The sequence below is a fragment of the Lepus europaeus genome, chromosome 1 (assembly GCF_033115175.1).
Source record: "Lepus europaeus isolate LE1 chromosome 1, mLepTim1.pri, whole genome shotgun sequence".
Lineage (NCBI taxonomy): Eukaryota > Metazoa > Chordata > Mammalia > Lagomorpha > Leporidae > Lepus > Lepus europaeus.
In genome coordinates, this window is record NC_084827.1 from 111,990,096 (window position 1) to 112,001,916 (window position 11,821).

Sequence of the window (11,821 nt, forward strand, 5' to 3'; positions counted from 1 at the left end):
ATTACTGGCCCTGGGGACTTTGCTTAAAGGTTAAGTGAGCCTCCACAGAGATGGAAACTCAGCCAAAGCCAAAGTGCTGTGACCCTGTTTGAGCAAAGGGAAGGCTTCTGTTTAAAGAGGAGCAAGAAACAAGCTCCCCTGCAGAGAAGCTGCCAGCCAAGAAGGGCTCCCTGTACACGGGAAAGACAAATCACAAGGTCCAGGCAGGACATTTCCTTAACAAACACGCTACATTACACAGAGTGCCACTGACAGCTGGGAAATAAACCCAGAGAGGGTCAGATCTACTCCACGGCGGGTCATTTCCTGTACCCACAGCCTGCCAACTTGGAAAGAACGGATCTAATGACATGCTCTTTTTTTTTTTTTAAGATTTATTTTATTTATTTGAAAGATGGAGTTAAAGAGAGAGGTAGAGACAGAGAGAGAAGTCTTCCATCCACTGGTTCACTCCCCAGATGGCCGCAACGGCCAGAGATGCGCTGATCCGAAGCCAGGAGCCAGGTGCTTCTTCCCGGTCTCCCATGTGGGTGCAGGGGACCAAGAACTTGGGTCATCTTCTACTGCCTTCCAGGCCACAGCAGAGAGCTGGATCAGAAGAGGAGCAGCCAGGACTAGAACCGGCGCCCATATGGGAAGCCAGCGCCTCAGGCCAAGGCTTTAACCCGCCTCGCCACAGAGCCAGCCCCATGCTCTTTACTTCTGGAAGGTTTCATTACCAACATTACTTTTCACCACGATGTGATATATAACAGGGGAGACTTAGGTTCTGGGCTGAAGGTCCCATAACGAAAGTCCGATTTAACAAGTGAAAAGCACATGAAGTTACTATAGAAGCGTTATCCAGCACAGGAGACTTCAGAAATGAAGACCCAAAGAGGCAGGGAAGCTTGGGTGTTTTTTATGCGAAGTTTGATGAAGAGGTGGACAGTCATACGAAGTAGGATTGGACAAAGGGCTATGATTTAATGGTGATCATGGGGAGACCTCATGTTTGGATTTTTTCTCTCTGTGCCCATGTCTTCATAGATAACAATATTCCTTTCCTCTGGGGATAGGGTGGGCAGCTCTAGAATAAGGGTCTTAAGACCTCAGAGGAAGAGCCACTAGGTATGCTTCAGGGGGAGCAGAGGGGAGGGAAAGGTGAAAGGGACTGTCCTATTTCTGCTGTTTTCTCAAATGCCACCGTCCTATATTTTGGCAAGTCTTGAATTACACCTGATGTTTTGTACCCAAATTAATTCATAGGCAGTTTGCTTTCACACTAACAACTCACATTTTAATATAAAACTACCACCAAAAATATTCACTACATTAGATTCAGACAGGACAAGAACATTATTATATTCAGCAAAGAACAAAGGCTAATGATATTTCACAAATTTCATTAAGTATCGTGTAAATAAATGTGGCAAACTATACAAACCCAGCACATCTGGATTACAGTCTGATTCAGATATTGCAAACATGTTGAGGGCCAAGTTATTGTTCTATATTGTTTGTAGTTTCCTTAACACCTAGCAAAGTATTTTCACAAGTAATACCTGGGCTTGACTGGTTTTGTTGATTAATATCCAAAACAATTGAATTGATGTTTTGGTAGTATTGCTGCCTTACAAGTACAGGTTCAACTCCACAACCAGAAGGAATCCTTTTGATTTTTTTTTAGTGAAATCTCAATGAAATTCTTACTTTTAAAATGTTATTATGGCAAAGGAACAGTGAAAATTTGAATGGGTATTTGGAGCAAAAAGCTGACAGCAAAACTGTTTTCCACTGAAGTGGGAAGTCCATTCTTGACAAGTTATTCATCCCAGGCACAAGCACAAGACCTGAACTTTAATTCAGGAGAAGATTGATTTTAAAACAATTTATTTTTAGTCTGCTTCATTTCTTTTAAAAATATGAACATATTGCCTGACTTTGGCCTGCTTCTCTTTCTCTCTCTCTCTCCCTCTCCCAATCACTGTCTTTCAAATAAACAAATCTTGTTTTTAAAAGGAAAAAGCTTTATATTAAAAAAAAAAAGAAATCGAAATGTACTTATTCTAACACTTAGTAGGCAGGTATCTGTATATTTAATCTACTCTTTGAATGTGTTTTAATCCAGCCTTGTGCATCGTGCCCATCTTTTCATTTCCAGCGCTGTTAATTTTAAAATTTGCATGCACCCTTGATAAGACTAAACTTATAGTCATGCAGGGAATCTGATATAAACTTGATTTAATAAAAACATTTTTGCTTACACCAAAATCATTGGAAGTAGGTTGATCAGTCATTATAACACTTACCATATGATTCTATTAAGTAGCCAGTTCAACAGCATGTATATCCACTTACATAGATTGATAGTTAGCTTTTGGATGCTTGAGGCATGCTTATATGATGAAAAACATCAATTTGTAATAAACACTACATGTTAATAATAAAAGTTACATTTTTTTTAAAAAAATACAAACATATTTGTAAAACATTTCTATAAATAACAAGCTGTGTTCATATCATAATTTAAATTTCTTGTAATAGGTCATTTCAAATGTATATAAAGGTAGACAGAATAACATTATGAACACCCACACACCGAGCACCAGTCCCATCACCAACTCAGGGCTTTTCCTGCCTGGTTACACCCTTATCCATTTCTCTTTGCCCCAAATTATTGTGAAACAACTCCAAGACATTATGCCATTTTATTCACTATTATTTAGGTTAATTAGGAAAGTAATTGACCTAAAAGATAAGGATTTTGCTTTCTTAAATAACTATATTAATAATTACTTAATATCACTGAGTGGCTATTATTTAAATTTCTAATTCTTGTTACAAGGCAAAGCAATCAGGCCCTTGCTGCTCACCACCGGACAGCTGAATAACCAGAGATAATAGTTGGTAAGAGGAAAAGAGTTGATTTCCAGAACTCTGCAGTCTTGGGGGAAAAGTGATCTCTGGATCCAAAAATGCATTCTTTCCCACACAACCAGCCAGCAAAAAGGTTTTTAAAGGGAAGGAGTAGTTGCTGGTGAAGGGTAGAAAAAAAAACAATGAGTTCAGTCAATTGATAATTAAGCAGATTTTCAGACTTCATTCTGATGATGGTCCAACCAGGAAATCCAGGATGTTAGCCAGGTTGGAAGTTTCTTGATAATGGAGATTAACTGTTTGCAGATGATAATTGCATACTTGCTCTGGGATGGGCAGGCAGCTAGGTAGGTCTGTAGAACCACAACATATCCTCCCCAAGCTGGGTGTGAGGACTGCCATTCCAAGTCATCTCATTTCAGTAGGCTCCAGAAATTCCCATGCAAATATTATTATTCACCGGTCACAGGTAATTTACAACACCAGCAGCTGGCCCTCATCAGCCAAAACATGAAAAGGCAAGAGAGGATGCCTGCATTACCGTTTTATTATCTTATAACAATTGTCACAAATGGATTTGTGGTTTTAAGGTCTATCACTTTGAATCAGGATCCAAATAAAGTCCACTTATTGCAATTGATCATCATATCTTGTTTTTGGTAAAGATTTATTTGTTTTATTTGAAAGGCAGAATTACAGAGAGGCAGAGACAGATCTTCCATCCACTGGTTCACTCCCCAAATGGCTGCAATTGCTGGAGCTGGGCCAATCTGCAGCCAGGAGCCAGGAGCTTCTTCCCAGTCTCCCACAAGAGTGCTGGTGCCCAAGGACCTGGGCTATCCTCTACTGCTTTCCCAGGCCAAAGCAGACAGCTGGATAGGAAGTGGAGCTGCGGGGTCTTGAACCAGCACACATTGGCGATGTTAGCACTGCAGGTGGCGGCTTTACCCTCTACACCACAGCACCAGCTCCTATCATCCTATCTTTTAATTCTCTATTAATCCATAAACTCCCTTGCCATTCTGTGAGAGTGGTTTATTTCTATAGATGAATTCAAGTTGTGTGTCCTTTGGTTTCCTCCACTGGTTTGCTGATTACACCTTCAGAGTTTCATTTGCTCTCTCTACTCTCTGTATTTTCTGTAAATTGGTAATTGAATGGTAAAGATTTGATTGAATTCACATTTTTTGTTTGGGACTTTGGAGGAAGCGGGCAGGACTCTTTTCTCACTTGGCACTCTGTTGGATAATATCATCTTCAATGCAGTATTTTAAATATATATCTCCCCTTTGTGTGGGCATGGGGTGTATTAATTTCACCTTAGGCCCTTTCCTGCACTAAGACAAACATTCTAAGTGCAGACAAGTATAAGGTACAAAGAGTAATCATAAAATTCATTCAAAAGGTGAGAAAGCAAACACACATACACATGTGGGCATACGTTGCCTCACATGGATAAATACCTGTCATGAGTGGGCAGTGGGCCAGAAGATTTCCCAAAGAGAGGACAGGTGAGGGAGGAGAGAAGAAAAGGGGTACCCACACAGCACCTCCAGCCTGGCCTGAGGTGAATGAGAGCGAGAGAGCCTATCCCACTTGTTGGCTGGTTTGATTAGGTAGGTGGTGGTGCAGTGCCTCTACAGCTACGAAAACACCTGGGAATTTTACAGCACCTCCACGAGTTCCATGTGGAGCTTAATATCAATATTTTCTCTCCCTTTTTGATTCTATCAGTTAGTATTAGCAGACACTTGTCTTGTTTGTGTGATCCCTTTGACTCTTAGACCTATCAGTGTGATCAATTGTGAGCTGAAATTGATCACTTGGACTAGTGAGATGGCATTGGTACATGCCACCTTGATGGGATTGTATTGGAATCCCCTGGCACATTTCTAACTCTACTGTTTGGGGCAAGTCCAATTGAGCATATCCCAAATTGTACATCTCCTCCCTCTCTTTTTCCACTCTTAAATTTAACAGGGATCACTTTTCAGTTAAAATTTAAACACCTAAGAATAATTGTGTGTTAATTACAGAGTTCAACCACTAGTACTAGAACAACAACAACAACAACAAATACTAAAAAGGATAAAGTATTACATTGTACATCTAAAGTCAGGACAAGAGCTGATCAGGTCATTGTTTCTTATAGTGTCCATTTCACTTAACAGGTTTCCCCTTTGGTGCTCAGTTATCACCGATCAGGGAAAACAAATGATATTTGTCTCTTTGGGACTGGCTTAATTCACTCAGCATGATGTTTTCCAGATTGCTCCATCTTGTTGCAAATGACCGGGTTTCGTTGTTTCTTACTGCTGTATAGTATTCTATGGAGTACATGTCCCATAATTTCCTCGAGATACACAGCAGACTCATAGAATGGCAGATGTCCTAAACAACACTCTGGCCTCAGAATCAGCCCTTAAGGCATTCGGATCTGGCTGAAGAGCCCATGAGAGTATTGTAGGCATGGAAAGCCAAGATACCATGGAAAAGAAAAAGACCTAAATGAAAGATCTCTGTGAGTGAGATCCCAGTGGAAAGAACGGGGCCATCAAAGAAGGAGGTACCTTTCTCCGAAGGGAGGAGAGAACTTCCACTTTGACTATGACCCTATCGGAATAAGATCAAAGTCAGCGAACTCTAAAGGCTTCCATAGCCCTGACAACTCATGACTAGAGCCTAGGGAGATTACTGACGCCATGAACAGGAGTGTCAAATTGTTAAGTCAGCAACAGGAGTCACTGTGTACTTACACCCCATGTGGGATCTGTCCTTAATGTGTTGTCTAATGTGAAGTGATGCTATAACTAGTACTGAAACAGTATTTTTACACTTTGTGTTTCTGTGTGGGTACAAACTGATGAGGTCTTTACTAATTATATACTGAATCGATCTTCTGTATATAAAGATAATTGGAAATGAAAAAAAAACAACCTGGTGTTAAATTGGAAATGGCATAGAAAATTAATTAATTTGAAAAAATATTATGAGGAGAGCGGCAAGATGGCAGAATAGGAAGGGAGCACACTATTAGTCCGGGGGAGAGACAGGTTAATACAAGTGGAGATACTGCAGGCTCAAGGAAGAGTAGGGGAAGAAACAGCAGAGGAAACTCTTCTGGAACTAGTGATTCACTGTGGACCTGCGTGGAGAGCGTGGGAGCCCAAGTTCGGGACACCAGCAGCAGACTCAACACACCAGAGCTGGAACGCGAGGAGAGCCGAACCTCAATAGCCCAAGACACCAGCGGGCAAGCAGAAAGAGGAGACTAGAGGGAACGAGGCTTGAAACTCCGTGGGGAAAAGTTCACCAGGCTAACTAGAAGAGAGAGAGGAAAAAAAAAAAAGTGACCGATACGGACACGAGTTTCTCTCTCTCTGCTCACCCCTCAAAGGCGAGCAAGACAAAGAGCAGGCGCCATTTTGGACATAGGTCATAAGCAGGGCGACCTCAGGTCTGCACCGGCCCTGAACATAGCAGAAAAACCTGACTCTGGGGGGAGGGGTGAAATAACAGGAGATTAGCATCTAACTTGGCAACCCAGTGGGAGACTGCAGGAGAATTGGAGCCCACACTGAGGGCAGCACAGATTCTCTGTGTGGTCCTTGGGAAAGAGCTTCCAATCTCTGGCTCCTGTGGGTATATCATTTGCCTGCTAACTACCTCCAATTACGTTCAGCTGTGCGTTCAGCTGTGCAGAATTACTTCCCTTTTGAATCAAAAAAAGAAAGAAAGAAAGAGATTTACCACACCTAACCTGGGAGTGTCATCTTTGACACAACCTCAACCCTGAGGAACCAAACACAGCTCTCAGTCCACACCCATCTCAAGCCTCTAAGGCTCCACTGAAAGCAGACAGTCCACTTAATATAGAGCCATAGTGTAACAAGAAAAAACAGCACAGTGAAGAAACCAAATATCTCCAACATGCCAAACAACAAACGCAAAAACCGAGGTAACAAGAACAAGGAAGATACTATGATGCCCCCAAATGAAAAAGACACCCCAATTCAAGATTATGAAGATGATGAGATAGAAGAAATGCAAGAAGCTGATCTCAAAAAATTGATAAGAACATTAAGAAGTTCTCAAAAACAAATTCTTGAACTACAGAAATCCTTAATGGACAAGATAGAAAATCTCTCTCGTGAAAATGAAATATTAAAGGAGGAATCAAAATGAAATGAAACAACTAGTAGAACAAGAAACTCTGATAGTGAATAGAAATCATAATGAAATGAAGAATTCAATAGATCAAATGATAAACACATTAGAGAGCCTTAAAAACAGAATGGGTGACAGAAGAGAAAATATCAGACTTAGAAGACAGAGAACAGGAAAGGGAACAGGCAAACCAAAGAAAAGAAGAAGAAATTAGAAATCTAAAAAATATTGTTGGGAATCTACAGGATACTATTAAAAAACCCAACATTCGGGTTCTAGGAGTTCCTGAAGGCATGGAGAGGGAGAAAGGATTAGAAGGCATTTTCAGTGAGATACTAGCAGAAAATTTCCCAGGTTTGGAGAAGGACAGAGGCATCTTAGTACAGGAAGCTTATAGAACCCCTAATAAACATGACCAAAAGAGATCCTCACCACGACATGTTGTAATCAAACTCAACACAGTGAAACATAAAGAAAAGATTCTAAAATGTGCAAGAGAGAAACGCCAGATTACTCTTAGAGGATCTCCAATTAGACTCACAGCTGACTTCTCTTCAGAAACCCTACAAGCTAGAAGGGAATGGCGAGACATAGCCCAGGTACTAAGAGAGAAAAACTGACAGCCCAGAATATTATATCCTGCAAAGCTCTCATTTGTGAATGAAGGTGAAATTAAGACTTTTCATAGCAAACAGAAACTGAAAGAATTTGTTGCCACTCATCCTGCCCTGCAAAAGATGCTTAAAGATGTGTTACACACAGAAACACAGAAACATGGTCACCAATATGAAAGAAGGTAAAGGAAGGAAACCTCACAGCAAAAGATCACAGGAAGCTCAATTTCTCTTTGACATAGAATCAAACTCTGATGCTCTGTTAAAGCAATGTGTTAAAGTAATCTATTATGTTCTCTTGATGTCTGTTAAATTCTAATTGTTCCAAAACAGCTGAATTTTTATTAAGAGCTATGGGTCATTTAAATATGTGCTTATTTTCAAAGATTTGAATAATCACCTTGTAACAATGATCAAATTTGGTCTATGTTATGTCATGATTTTCAGGAATCTTATTTCAACCAAATATTTTGGATTTTGAGCCTTCTTGGCATTCTTGACAGGCATTCGAAAAATCAAAGTTTCAAACAATCTGGTCTCTAAAATTTCCAGTAAATCTTGGACTTTGGTTTTTCCAGTTTGGGCCCAACTGAAAAAATCGAAGGACCTATGTCTCTCATCTTATAGAGACACCAACTAATCAGTCTATTTGGATTATATTAGAAGTACTGTCAAGATGTGACGTGGTACCAGACTTTAAGTTTCTATAATGGAAAATGCTATTAATACAAATGTTTGAGAATTAAAAAGTCTAATGATCTTGTGTTACTAGACATGATAGTTATCTTAATGAGAAAGCCCCAGAGGCCTAAAGGGTTAAATACTTGTAAAATCCTACAGGTGCTTTCAAAAATACTGTGAAGTAAGCAAGTGCCTCTTGTTGGTTGATGAGTTTATAATTTTAAACATGGCAACTTAAAGTCTTTTGTCATCCACAGTTATATAGGATTTGCTGCTCATAAAACTAAAGTGTTGTTGGTTCTTTGTTTAGCTGTCCTCCTATAGGTTCCTATGGACTTTTTCCAGCCACTTCTATTGTATTCAGTACTTTGGGATGGCTCTGTAAACAGATGAAGCCAATAATGTATTAACAGTACCAACTGAGAGAAAGTATGGTTAACTAAGGTTACTAAAAACAAAAAGCAATTCAAATCAATTGGCAATCTACAAAAAGAGTTAAAGATTTTAAAAGCTATTATTAAAATTGCTATATTGGTCTATTATGCTATGTTATATGTGTGTACATATTGTATGTCCATATGGTGAAATTTTATTAAGAGTTTTATTTTAAATAGCTTATAGATAAGATTATCCATAAATTTAAGCTGCTAAAATCAATCAAAGATACATTTTAATTTGTGTGACCTGAATGTTTTAAACTTGTTGGTAGAAAGAAACTAAAAACATTTTATATGGTTATGCTTAAGTTTACTGGTTAAACAAACTACACCATGTTAGATATTTAAGAGGTGTTTCCAAATATATGATTCTTAAAATTTATAGAAGGCATTGGACCTTCTGGTAAATGTTTTCTTAAGTTGTTATCTAATGGTTGAAACTGTTTGCTAAGTATTCATGTGATATTGCTAATGTCAGCAAGCGATCTAGGACTTGCTCCCTCATTTCTCTATTCTAAGCCCAACTTGTTCTTTCATTTCTCTCTTCTCTTCAAGGTAGGAAACTAATTCTATTATGAAGGAATCTGTAGGATGCACAATTTAATCTTTAGACCTTATAAAAGAGATGGCTAACATTTTTCTGTAATAGCATAGCCAAAATAAGAACTTAAATAGTAATCTCATAGATAGATTCACTTTGCCATCAGTGAAGTATACAATAAGCAGAAAAAACTCCCTTTCAGACCAAAGGGAAAGAAAGTTTTAAAGTGAGGATATAATTTTCCTCATGGGCATTGTCTACCTTAGAAAAAGTACTACAGAACATGCCTGTGACTATAGACTTGTAGTTTAGGCCACTGAAGATTAGAGATGGGACTTGGGTACTCCCTTGACTTGCATCCTCTGGTCTGCTTTAACAAAAACCAGGAGGAAGAGAAAGCTAGGCATCAGAAGCAATGGGTGGCAGGCCTATTAATGGCTGATCTGTACAGTGATCTGCCCTCAAGGAGACCCAACAGGCCAGTCCACTGCAGTGGCTTTCAATGTGGTAAGCCTGGGCTTCAGCAGAAGTCAGCTTGTGAAGAGCCCTGGCAGCTCTGCCAAGAGTTGGATCACTGGAAATGGACCTGCCCTGGAGTCGAAGGATGCCCAGGTCAGAGCCACAGATCTTATTGGCTCTAAGCTGAAAAGTCCTTCACTCAGCCCAACTTCCAAAGTGACCACTGCAGCTGAGGGGATGGTCAAGTAGGGTCAGCAACATTGCAGGCAGAACTGTAAATTTCTTGTTAGAGATGCCCCCTGCCTTTACCTGGTCAGCTCTCCTCCCAGGCCAGCAAGTAATGAAAGTCAACAGAGTGCCTTCCCCTAGGAGGTTCACACCTCCCTAAGGATATACCCCATGTGAAGAGATAGATAGGTCTGGGCCTCTTAACTTACAAGGCCAAAAGCCCACCAGATTATTATCAAGCCCCTTCTATCAGGTTCTATTTGTCTCTCAATCAGAAAACTTAATTGTAGCTTAGACAGCACCTTTCTTAGCTCCTCTAATAATGACTCTGTCCTTTGTTCTAGGCCCTGTCTAGCGTACTTGGGCCTCATTCCTTTGTAATCATAACCTCTACTCTACCTCCAATGGCTCTACTCCCAACCTGTGTGTACTGATGGTCCTCTTCCCCACTTAATGCTGTATAATTGCTCAAACCTGGTAAATGCCACTCTTAGGATCATTGGTACTATCCTCACTCTGTCTTTTATGACCTTGTCTAAATATGATCAGAGTCGGCAAACTTGGAAGGCTTCCATAGCCTTGGCAACTCATGACGACAGCCTAGGGTGGTTACTGGCGCCATAAACTAGAGTGTCAATTTGTTGGGTCAACAACAAGAGCCACTGTGCACTTGCTCCTCATGTGGGATCTCTGTCCTTAATGTGCTGTACATTTTGATTTAATGCTATAACTTGTACTCAAATAGTATGTTTCACTTTGTGTTTCTATGTGGGTGGAAACTGTTGCAATCTTTATACTAAATTGATCTTCTGTATATAAAGAGAATTGAAAATGAATCTTGATGCAAATGGAAGGGGAGAGGGAGCGGGAGAGGGGAGGGTTGCGGGTGGGAGGGAAGTTATGGGAGGGGGAAGCCATTGTAATCCATAAGCTGTACACCGGAAATTTATATTCATTAAATAAAATTTTAAAAAAATATTATGTAGGATCTCTGTCTTTAATGTGCTGTACACTGTTATTTAATGCTATAACTAGTACTCCAATGGTAGTTTTTTCACTTTGTGTTGCTATATGGCGCAAACTGTTGAAATCTTTACCTAATATATACTAAACTGATCTTCTGTATATAAAGAGAATTGAAAATGAATCTTGATGTGAATGGAAGGAGAGAGGGAGCGGGAAAGGGGAGGGTTGAGGGCGGGAGGGAAGTTATGGGAGGGGGGAAGCCATTGTAACCCATAAGCTGTACTTTGGAAATTTATATTCATTAAATAAAAGTTTAATAAATGAAAAAAAAATCAATATTTTCAAGGTGTCCCTCTTAGGTCCCAGATGAAGCAGTTGCATCCCAGGAAAGGCGGCATTTCAATTGACATGTAGGAGGACGGAACTACATATGGAGGCTTGTAGCGACTTTAAGCTCAGCAGACCTAAACTGTCACCTGCCTATCTCATATCACCTTTTCCTCTTGGGTCACCCTTGCTTTTGTTTTGCCTACACCATAATGTACCAGTAACCCATATTAAAAACACACTGTATATTCCTTTATATATTCCATAAGTTGACTTAAATATCTCTTTGCACATGCACACATGTAGATTCCCTCATTACTTTACAAAAATGAGGTCTTGAAAAGCCTCCCAAATAGTAGAGCTCTAATATAATGCATTTACTGTCTGCATTCCATTTTGTATATGTACCATTCCACCAGCCATAGGCACTTACTTTGATCTTTGATTCTGTTTTTTGTTTTTTGTTTTTTTTTTTTTTTTTGTCACATCTTGTTCATATACACTGGTATACAATACTGGCTTTTATTTTTATAAAATGAAAT